This window comes from Nelumbo lutea, chromosome 3 (assembly GCF_056320005.1).
Source record: "Nelumbo lutea isolate HS-2025 chromosome 3, American lotus-T2T, whole genome shotgun sequence".
Classification (NCBI taxonomy): Eukaryota; Viridiplantae; Streptophyta; class Magnoliopsida; order Proteales; family Nelumbonaceae; genus Nelumbo; species Nelumbo lutea.
This window is the reverse complement of record NC_142686.1, coordinates 72,975,812-72,986,347: the sequence shown is the minus strand read 5'-3', so window position 1 is coordinate 72,986,347 and position 10,536 is coordinate 72,975,812. Positions and strand designations below refer to the sequence as shown.

The following is a 10,536-nucleotide window of genomic DNA, read 5'->3' as shown; positions in this document are numbered from 1 at the left end:
TGTGTCCATCATTGCAAGATGGTTTGATGCAGCAAGTCAATGCCGTAGGAGGATTCCCGGGCCAGCCCCAACGAAAGTATGATCCCTACTCCGATTATTACAATCCGGGTTGGAGAGATCACCCAAACCTAAGCTATGGGAACCAAGGAGGACAGCAGCAATACCAGCCCCATTTTTTCAGTCGACAGCCCCAGTTTTCAACACCCATCACAGCGCAAAGCCAACCCTCGAATTCAGGTATGTCATTAGAAGATATAGTTAAGGCTCTAGCTACTAATACTCAGCAATTTCAACAGGAAACAAGAGCCAGCATTCAGAATTTGGGGAACCAAATCAGCCAACTTGCCACTGCAGTTAGCAAGTTGGAGGTGCAGAGCTCCAGGAAACTACCATCACAAACGGTAGTCAACCCCAAGGAGAATGTAAGTGCAGTGGTGCTGAGAAGCGGGAAGGAACTGCAGCTAGAACCTACCTCACCAAAGAAGGTGGATAAAAGACAAGAAGAAGACAAGGTGCAGGACTCAAGAGTTAGAGAGAACGTTTCAGCCATGATCAAGAGGACTTTACCAGTAAAACATGCAGATCCAGGTATGTTCACCCTACCTTGTGTGATTGGCAATAAGCAAATCGATTATGCCATGCTAGACTTAGGTGCATCTATCAATGTCATGCCATACTCGATTTACTATGCTTTGAGATTAGGTCCTTTAAGGGAAACTAAAGCTATTATCCAATTAGCTGATCGTTCTAACACCTTCCCAGAAGGGATTGTTGAGAATGTAATGGTACAGGTTAACGATTTAATTTTCCCAGCTGATTTTTACATTCTGAAGATGGAGGAGGACACGATCGAAAATTCAGCCCCACTTCTATTAGGCAGGCATTTATGAAAACAGTCAAGACCAAAATAGATGTGGATGAGGGTTCCCTCTTCGTTGAATGTGACGGAGAGACTATTAAATTTAATATTTTTGAAGCTATGAAGTACCCAAATGAAGACCATTCAGTTGACACTATTGATCCAACTGTGCAGGAATTTTTTGAAAAAAATATGAATGAGGAGCTAGAATCGAGTGCACAATTGGATACAAAGGCCCCTATTCTAGATTTGAACCTGCCCATGATGGATGGAAGGGGAGCACACTAAAAGCTGAAACCACGAGAGCTAATGTAGCAAAGGAGGACGTCGAGCATAACGACGTTAAACAATTGCGCTTGTGGGAGGCAACCCATTGTGTTTAGTTAATTTTATTATTTTGTTTGGTTTTGATTTTTGTGTTTAGCAGGAACCCAACAAGACAAACAGGGAAGTACCCCCAAATCCTTCTACTTTATGCATAATCACATACATTGGGGACAATGTATAACTTAAGTGTGGGGGGATTAGGGAAATCTGATGGAAATTTTGGATGCCTTACCTTCTTTAAATTTCTACTCCCTGGAAACTTATCCTTGAACGATTTCAACTTATCAAGAATCATGTGCTTAGGCTGATTAGATAAGATAGGATGCAAGCATGACTAACTGAATCTTTCTTGTTGGACAGTCTTTGATGTACCAATCTGTAAGATCCTTAGCGGGGATCAAAACTTGGGTATGTTGGGACAGTTTGAGAATTCATCTGAGTGGGTGATCATAGTGACAGGATCAGCCCCTTTGTCGGACAAAGGTAATGATTGGGGATGCACTCTCACTGATGGAAACGAAGACTGCTAGCAGCCGATTTCAATCATTGAGATTTGTTTTGCAAAATATATTTTATATGAGATTTAAAAGTATATAACTTATGATTTTGAAATGATTTGCAAAAGGTTTTAATTCCCGGGATCCATACTCGAGAGAGTGCAACAATGTTACTTGCAGCCGAGGGAGAGGTCCTCTCTTGTCGGGCAGTGTATGATCATTATGGGCTGAGAGGTTAAGTGTAAGACCATTGAGGATAATACCTGATGGGCTAATCTTGCATCTGCCCACAGTCCCTAGGTGTTACAAGGGGGCTTGGCCCAGGGACCACTTAGGGTAAGTGTTACAAGGGTGTTACAAGGGATGCACTCTCACTGATCGAAACCAGGACTGCCGGTAGTAGATTTCAATCGTTGAGATTTATTTTGCAAAATATATTTTATATGAGATATAAAAGTATATATATTATGGTTTTGAAATGTTTGCAAATAGGTTTTAATTCCCGGGATCCATGCTTGAGAGAGTGCAATACTGTTCCTTGCAGCCGAGGGAGAGGTCCTCTCTTGTCAGGTAGTGTATGATCATTATGGGCTGATAGGTTAAGTGTAAGGCCATTGAGGATAATACCTGATGGGCTAATCTTGCATCTGCCCACAGCCCCTGGGTGTTACAAGGTGGCTTGGCCCAGGGACCAGTTAGGGTAAGTGTTGGGCCCATAGAGCCCATCTGATGGGTTTCAGGGGGTGCACTATCTATAATAGTGTATTCGGCCAGGCCTTGTAACAAAGGCTGTGCTAAACCCATGTTGCTGATGTGTAGATCAATGCTTGGGTCCCACACCATACAAGGAAGTCCAACTGGGCAGCAGTTTGGAAGGCTTAATGAATACATAACCCTAAATGGGCATTAAGCCCATTCCAAACTGGGCTAATTTGATTAGTCTTTTAGGGGCGAATTCTAAGATAAGATCAGCTGATAGGATTTGGCCCACACCCTATCCACTCAGAGAGTCCAGGATCTAAATAAGATTTAGATTTGGAAACTTCCTAATTAGATTAGGAACTGGTTGATCTAATCTACAGATAAGATAAGGATTATCCCTTATCTTAAAAGAACTTCTAATCCAGATATGATTTGGGTTAGCAACTCCTAATGGGATTAGGAGCTGATCCCTTTAAGTCTATAAAAGGAAGAGGGGGCGACAGCCATTAGACACAACATCCAACAGACACAAGTCTAGTCTTCAGAGCTGAGATCACAAAGGAGAGAATTCTGCACCCTGCAAATTCTCTCTAGCTGCCTCCTTCCTGTAGCCTCCGCTTATAGCAGTTCGATCTCCATTGGTTAGGAGAAATCAAGATTGGATCTTGATTCCAATATTTTGGAGAAAAGATTGGTAGGAGTTATATTCACTAGTCGTCCAAGTGATTCTTGGGAAGAATCAAGTCCTTAGGAAGGACACTGTTGATTCTGCTCCACCTTGCACTGTGCCATCTTCAGTGGGAGCAGATTTTGGTTTCTACCTTGGGCGTGAACACCTCCATTGAGAGATATTGTTTCTCTGTATCAGGTATTATCTCTCTCTCCTCCTTTTGGTTCAGATCTGGTTTAGTTTATGGTTCAAGAATGATCCTTGAAAATATGATTTTCTAAATAGGGAGTTCGATTCCCAGTTGAAGGGAAAGAAAAATTTTTGAAATTCACCCCCTTTATTCTGCAATCTTGGGCATCCATGTGATGGATTCCCTATCCCTTCAGTGGTATCAGAGCCATGGTTCAAATCTTGAACCATTCTGTTTCAGATCTGAACCTATGCAAATAGGGAGAAGGCGTTCTACCCAATTTGCGTAGATATGGGTTTTGGGAAATTTGTTACCAAAACAGATGGGCAAATAATCTAAAATTAATTTTAAATAAATCTGATTATTATTTAGAATAGCTCTTTATAATTTTCTTGATTTATGGGCTATTCGTACAAGAGGAGATCGAAATCTTGGTTTGCGGAGGGAGAACTGCAAGATTTATTGTTTATTGAATTTATTTATTACATTTGGTCTGTAAATAATTTTTTTTTTATTTTCAGACTCAATGTATAGGTATTCGATCTGATCTAATAATTAATAAAAATAGGATTTCTATTTAATTTTAATTCTGGATCGAAGATGGCAGCACAGAGAAGGAGATTTCGTAGATGGGAGATTCGCTATATGCGATTTGTAGTTTGAGAAACTGCAATCTGTGATATAACCTCTGTTTTGCAGGATGGAGTGTGCGAACAGCCCTGATTAACTGATTATTGTTTTTCTTTTATCAGTTATTTAATTTCATATTATTTTCTTGAATTAAGGATTTAATTAAAAATCAAACCCTAGACCCATTCGAACCAAGATTGGTTCAAACTGTTTGGACCAATTCAAGTGTCTAATCAAGGCGAAAAGTCAGCCCTAATTTTTCCCACTAATGGGCCTGAGGATGATATTTAATTAAGTGGTTAATTCGGCCCAACCTATAAAGGCCCAGTTTTAAATAGTTAAAACTGCAAAAGCCCATTTTAAAAGATAAAGCTATACGGGCTTCCAATGGGCTTTACAGATAATTAATTGATTGGATCAATTTATCCCTGCATGAGATGTATGGATGTGTAATGTGCTGCGTACATGGGCCATAAGTACTTGGCCCATGCTCATTCAACAGTGGCTCTTGCGCACACCATGGCTGAATGGACATCATTGCCATGGTGTCCCTTTTGGTCATTGGATGACCTCCCTCAGTAGTGGGCCCCATACCTCATCGAGAGGTTACATACGGAACCCTAGCCGATTTAAGGCCCACCGAAATCTGGCTTTATGAAAGTCTGTGGGAGCCACTTTGGTTTGACCTAAATCAAACTAGGGCGTAATTTTTGTTCCCTCCTGCTAATATGATTTCATGTAATAGGGAGATTCATATGATGAACTCTCTAAAGGCCTTCCATCATTAGTATGAGGATGGGTCCTTCAGTAATGAGGAGACACACCAGAAAATGGGCTATCCATTTGCTGTTGGGCTTGTCTGAGTGTTTCATATGATGACAGGGGCGTCATAGACCGATGTGGGAGGGGCTTCACCAGAAAATGGGAACTCTCTCATGGTACCTTAGCGTTCATGAATATGATGGGTAAGCACTCACTTGACAGAAAGGTTTACCTAAAAATGGCTCTGAACCTTGTCTGATAGAGGCCAAAGGGAAAACTCATATGATGAGTGGATATGATCCTTCACAGAAAGGTGGTGGGGTTATGCTGCTGAAATAGTTGGCTCCATGCACCCTATGTGATTTCCCACATTTTTGGAGACAACCCGTAGTCTTCATCACTAAGAAAGGAGGTAAATCTCAGAGATGAATAAATGGAAATGGATTGTAGATTAAAAGTCATATCTGTGAAATGAACATGAATCAAATTAGATTGTGGACTGATGTTTTCTCTTTTATCATAAAATGGCAAATGGATCTTTTGCAAAGCTTCTTGATGACAACAAGCTTAAGGGCCCAAACTATGCCGACTGGTAGAGGAACCTTCTGCTGGTCCTAGCTTTAGAAAAGCTGGACAAAGTGGCAAAGAATCCTGCCCTAGAGCGTCCGGGAGACAAGGCTTCTGAGGCCCAAAGGAGAGACTTTCTGTAATGGGAGGAGAAAAGCTCCCTAGCCCGGTGTTACATCATCGCCTCCTTGGACAACCCAATACAGAGGCAGTTCGATCAGATCGAACTTGCTAAGGACATATTGGATAGCCTGAGGACGATGTATGAAGAGCAGAATCGTTCTACTCGGCAAAAGGTCTTGAAGCAGTTCATGACCAATCAAATGTCCAAGGGCCAACAAGTTCATGACCATTGTCTTCGGATGATGGGTTACATCAACGAACTGGAGGCTCTTGGATCCCGACTAGACCTCGCAACCCAGATAGATGCCATCCTTAATTCTTTGCCTCCTTCCTTTAATCCGTTCATCATGAACTATAACATGAACAAGCTGAATGTCAGCTTGCAAGAGCTTAGCAATATGTTGCAAAGAGCTGAAGAACTGATTAAAAATGATGAACCTATAGCTATGCTTGTTGAAGCTAGCAAAACGGGCAAGAGAAAGAGGAAGGCAAAGAAGCCTCAGAAGAAAGCCACTAAGAGCAAAAGGCAGAAGAAAGACAAAGCATCAGATGCCTATAACTTCTACAAGAAGATCGGCCACTGGAAAAGGAATTGTCCTGCCTACTTGGAATCCAAGAAAGGTAATTTTGAGACTTGTGTTATAGGAATCAATTTATTGGTAGCTTCTGCGTCCTGGTGTATTGACTCCGGGGCTTCAACTCATGCGTGTAACTCACTGCAGAGGTTCAAGGTAAGTAGAAGGCTGAGTGAAGGGGAAGTCACTCTCTACTTGGGGACTACTGCAACTATTGCAGCCGCGGCAATAGGAATCGTGAAATTAATTTTTAGAGAAGGAAAAATTGTACTCAAAGATTGTATTTATGTACAAAACTTAAGAAGAAATTTGATTTTTGTTTCAAAACTGTGTGCGGATGGTTCAAGAATGATCCTTGAAAATATGATTTTCTAAATAGGGAATTCGATTCCTAGTTGAAGGGAGAGAAAAATTTTTGAAATTCGCCCCCTTTATTCCGAAATCTTGGGCGTCCATGTGATGGATTTCCTATCCCTTCATATCAAAGATAGCCCAATCTGACACCTAGTATAGTATCATAATCAAGTCTAGGGGTCTGGTGTAACTTTCTAGTTTTGCCCATCAATCTCTAAGGTCCAGGGCAATACTGGAAATCTGGTCCAGTTCATAGATTCAATTAATCCTACACTGTATGTTCCTAGGGTCTCACCCTGGTAGCTGAGACAGGCCACCCCAACCAACTTGGTGGCACCACAATGTCAGCCTTATGAGGATAGGTCTTGCCAGACCGACCCACTGGCTGTGAATATTCTAAACTAACACAAGTCTAATTAAGTGTCCATTTTAAGGGTATTACACAGAAACATACCAAGGGAATATGAATCAAATATGCACATTTATTCATTTACAATAAACTCATAAAGTACATCATTCTGATTGAAGTTAAGGGCATACAAAACTATCTAACAGCAAGAGCCACTATCGTATCATCACGGGCCAAATGCTTATGGCCCATGGTCACAGCACATCAAACATCCACACATCGCATGTAATGGAAGAATTGATCCAATCAATTACTTGCTGTAAAGCCCATTAACAAACCCATTTATAATCCATAATATTAATAATTAACATTATCTAGGTATATGGGCTGAATAGCAACTAGTAATTCGGCCCATATAGCTTTTACACAAAAGTGGACTTTTACAGTTTTAACCCTTTAAAATTAGGCTTTACAGGTTGGGCCGAATCGGTTCTTCCAATTAAAGATTAGTTTCAGACCTGAAAGTAGGAGAAATCAGGGCTGAGAATAGTCCCACTCGAACTCTCAATTCGGTTCAAACAGCTTTGGTCCAATCTGGTCCATAACGGTCCAAAACCAAATTTTAACTCAGAAAACAATTCAAGAAAGATCTGAAATTAATATTTCTGATTTTAGACAATCACAAATCAGATATGTGATGAGAGTAGAATTTATCACATTTTTTTATCCCCAAATATTTTGTCTTTCATACCTAATTATTACTTAGTTGGACTCATATCTCTTGTATTTCGGTTCACGGCATGAAAGAAGGCATCAGGAACAAAGAAAGGCAAATCGGATGATTTTTCACAGTTTCGGCAGCATTCAGTAATATGAGCCTAACTCGCGTATCCGAACTCTGATTGGGCTGATTCAAGACCCACTAGGAAGATAAAAGAAGAGGCCACAACTTTCTAGTTTTGGGCTTTCGCAGATTTGGCTTGCATCGAAGACATATCCGGGCCCAAATTCGGGGTAAATTCGTAGGAAGGCCCAATCCGCAACTGAAGCCCAACTTGCAGAAAAGCCTAGCTGAAGACCAATTCGCAAAGGAGGTCTAATATGAATCCAAGAACAAGAAACTGAGAAGAGTCTTTCCAGATCTAAATTCTTGATGTAATCTTAGAAAGATAAAGGGATTGAGTTCATAAGAGTAGGATTAGAATAGGACTTTATATTTTGGTAAGATAAACATCAAGAGGAAGTAGGAGACCACCACCTCCCCTTTAAGCTATATAAAGGAGGGGGCAGACCAGCCTTAGGATCACTCAATCTTTGAAGGGGATCATGAATTGCATTGAGCAATCAGTCAAGAGAGGAGAAAAAAAGTCAAGAAACAGAGGAAAGGTGATCAAGAATTCAAGAAACTTTAGGAAGAAGGTGGCGGCAAGAAGAGGAGATCTTAGCACCATGGGCGAATTCAAGAGTTCTTTCTTTCCCTTTGTTTGCTTTAATTCTTTTATCATGAACTGATTTATTTCTTGCTAGGACTGTGGAAAGCCTAACCATATTAATGAATATATTTTTATCTTTATGATTTATCCAATATTGTGATTTTCATATAGTCTATGAATTATTGTGCTTAATGCAATTAAGAGCTTGGCCACCTCTTAATTGATTTGTGTTATGTGAATGAATCGAGAGAGGAATTCACATAATTGACTGAATAATTCATAGTGTGAATTGAATGGTATATAAAGATATATATACATGATTCATCTGAATTTAATGGTTTTCTTGGACTTAATGCACTTCCATCTTGAGAGCTCTACTCGAGAGTTGAAGGGTTACCTGATGGACGTAGTTTTAGTATATCTCAAGAGAGAATATTAAATAAAATAGGAAAGACCTCAGCTTATGGGAATGACAATTAATCTTGGTTAATTGAGTCCATTAATATTCATTACATTGGTTAGGTGGACCAAAAGCCCTAGCGAATTCATCCACTACATATTTGGTTAGTGATCACCTTTGCTTCTATTTTCCTTTTCTAGTTTTTATTTCTAGTAGTTCTTGCTCAAATCGGAATTTCGATTATCCAAATAATTAGGGAAGAGTGTGGTTCTAATACTTATTTTGTTAAATCCCCATGGGAATGATATTTTTTATACTACTTGATAACTAGTGGACTTGCTAGGGTTATATATTCATAGCTATCAAGTTTTTGGCGTCGTTGCCGGGGATTTAATCCTAAAATAATATTAGAACTTGTTGACCTTAATTAATTTGGATTTTTTGTTACTGTTTTTATTTTGTTATTATTTTATTTTTATTTTTTATTCTACTTGTTCGATTTTTTGCTAGTTCAGATTTACTAGTGCATGACACGTACTAGAAAGGAAGGACTAGCTGAATTCGATCCAGAAATTGAGAGGACCCTTCGCTTGTTGCAAAGGGCCAACAAAGGTAAGACAAGATAGGAGGTTGTTATTGGTGAACCAGCAATAGAGTTTGGAAGGAGAGATGGCAGAAGGAAATCACACCTTCTTGGACTATGCTTGTCCAAACATTTATAAGGCGACATCCAGCATTTGCAAGCCCACCATTCATGCCAACAACTTCAAAATCAAGCCTGCAATAATTCAAATGATCCAAACAAGCATTCAGTTTAGTGGGTTACCAAGTGATGACCCTAATGCATACATTGTTAACTTCTTAGAAATATGTGATACTTTTAAACATAATGGAGTTACTGATGATGCAATTAGGCTCAGATTATTTCCTTTTTCATTGTGTGATAGAGCTAAAGATTGGTTTAACTCACTCCCTGCAGGAAGTATCACCACTTGGAATGATCTAACCCAAAATTTTTTGGCTAAATATTTCCCACCCTCTAAAACAGCAAAGTTAATAAATGATATTACTACTTTTGCTCAATTTGAGAGGGAATCCTTGTATGAAGCATGGGAATGATTCAAGGAGATGCTTAGGAAGTGTCCTCACCATGGGATACCAACTTGGTGACAAATTCAGACTTTTTATAATGGTATTACCCCCTCTAACCAATCCATTATTGATGCAGCCATAGGTGGTATGATCACGAGGAAAACTCCAGAGGAAGCATATGACCTAGTGGAGGAGATGGTATCAAAAAGCTACCAGTGGAGCAATGACCGAACCAATAAGAGGGGAGTATACCACATCGATTCCTTTACAGCCCTATCTGCACAAATTGCTAATCTGAATAAGAAATTGGATACTTTTAATATTGTAGCCATTAATACACCATCTAGCATCTTATGCAATTTATGTGGTCAAATGGGACATACTAATTCTGATTCTCAATTAAATAGTCCATTTATTTCCCATGAGAATGCTAATTTTATCTCTCATGCTGGCAGGTCAAACTTCAACCCATATTCAAATACATACAACCCAAGGTGGAGGAATAATCCAAACTTTTCATGGAGCAACAATCAACCAATGGCACCCATGGGATTCCAACAACAACTGCCTCGACAAGAAAAAAAGATTAATCTAGAAGAAATGATCTCTAAGTTCATTAATGCTACTGAAGCAAGGTTCCAAGAGCAAGATATGAGGTTTTTAAGCCATGAAGCATCGATTAAGAATTTAGAAGTTCAAGTGGGGCAGATTGTAAGTATGCTATCGGAAAGAAAAGAGGGACGACTACCCAGCAATATGGAGAAGAATCCTAGAGAGCAAGTAAACGCCATAAATTCAAAGAGAAGACAAGGAAGCTGAAGTGGCCGATTTGCAAAAAGAGAATGAGGGAAATACCCCTAAAATCAATTTACATGAAATTAAACTCCCTATTCCCTACCCAAGAAGAGTCTTGAAGGCTAAATTAGATAAGCAATTTGAAAAATTTTTAGAAGTTTTCAAAAAGATTCATATTAACCTTCCTCTTCCTGATGTTTTGTCACAGATG

General features: G+C 39.6%; 1 non-coding gene across 1 annotated transcript; it reads right to left on the bottom strand.

The window, feature by feature from the left end:
• Nucleotides 1-9,488: 9,488 nt before the first annotated feature.
• On the bottom strand, nt 9,489-9,595 carry LOC148865475 (small nucleolar RNA R71). Its single transcript, XR_016112074.1, has one exon. It is a non-coding gene; the product is annotated as a small nucleolar RNA R71 (small nucleolar RNA).
• Between the last annotated feature and the right edge of the window lie 941 nt (nt 9,596-10,536).